Here is a 546-nt window from a genome sequence, read left to right on the forward strand (position 1 = left end):
CAATTTTAGGAACTCCCTTCCTTTGAGGCATCCCATTACTCACAGGATTCCTTTCAGTAATGTACATGAACTGGTTATTTGTAACCATGTCAATGAGTTCCTGAGCTTCTGCAGGCATTTTCTTTAGGTGAATAGATCCACCTATAGAATGGTCCAATGACATCTTAGATAATTTAGACAGACCATCATAGAATATATCCAGGATGGTCCATTCTGAAAGCATGTCAGAAGGACACTTTTTGGCCAGTTGCTTGTATCTCTCCCAAGCTTCATAGAGGGATTCACCTTCTTTTTGTCAAAAGGTTTGAACATCCACTCTAAGCTTGCTCAGCTTTTGAGGAGGAAAGAACTTGGCTAAGAAAGTTGTGACCATCTTATCCCAAGAATTCAGGCTGTCTTTAGGTTGAGAATCTAACCATACTCTAGCTCTGTCTCTTACAGCAAAAGGGAAAAGCATAAGCCTGTAGACCTCGGGATCAACCCCATTGGTCCTAACAGTATCACAGATCTGCAAGAATTCAGTTAAGAACTGAAAAGGATCTTCTG

At 40.8% G+C, this 546-nt stretch overlaps 1 non-coding gene across 1 annotated transcript; it reads left to right on the top strand.

Annotated features, from left to right (window-relative positions):
- The first annotated feature begins 217 nt into the window (after nt 1-217).
- LOC112804805 (small nucleolar RNA R71) lies at nt 218-325 on the top strand. Its single transcript, XR_003203424.1, has one exon. It is a non-coding gene; the product is annotated as a small nucleolar RNA R71 (small nucleolar RNA).
- The last annotated feature ends 221 nt before the right edge of the window (nt 326-546 follow it).

The sequence above is a fragment of the Arachis hypogaea genome, chromosome 5, assembly GCF_003086295.3.
Source record: "Arachis hypogaea cultivar Tifrunner chromosome 5, arahy.Tifrunner.gnm2.J5K5, whole genome shotgun sequence".
Lineage (NCBI taxonomy): Eukaryota > Viridiplantae > Streptophyta > Magnoliopsida > Fabales > Fabaceae > Arachis > Arachis hypogaea.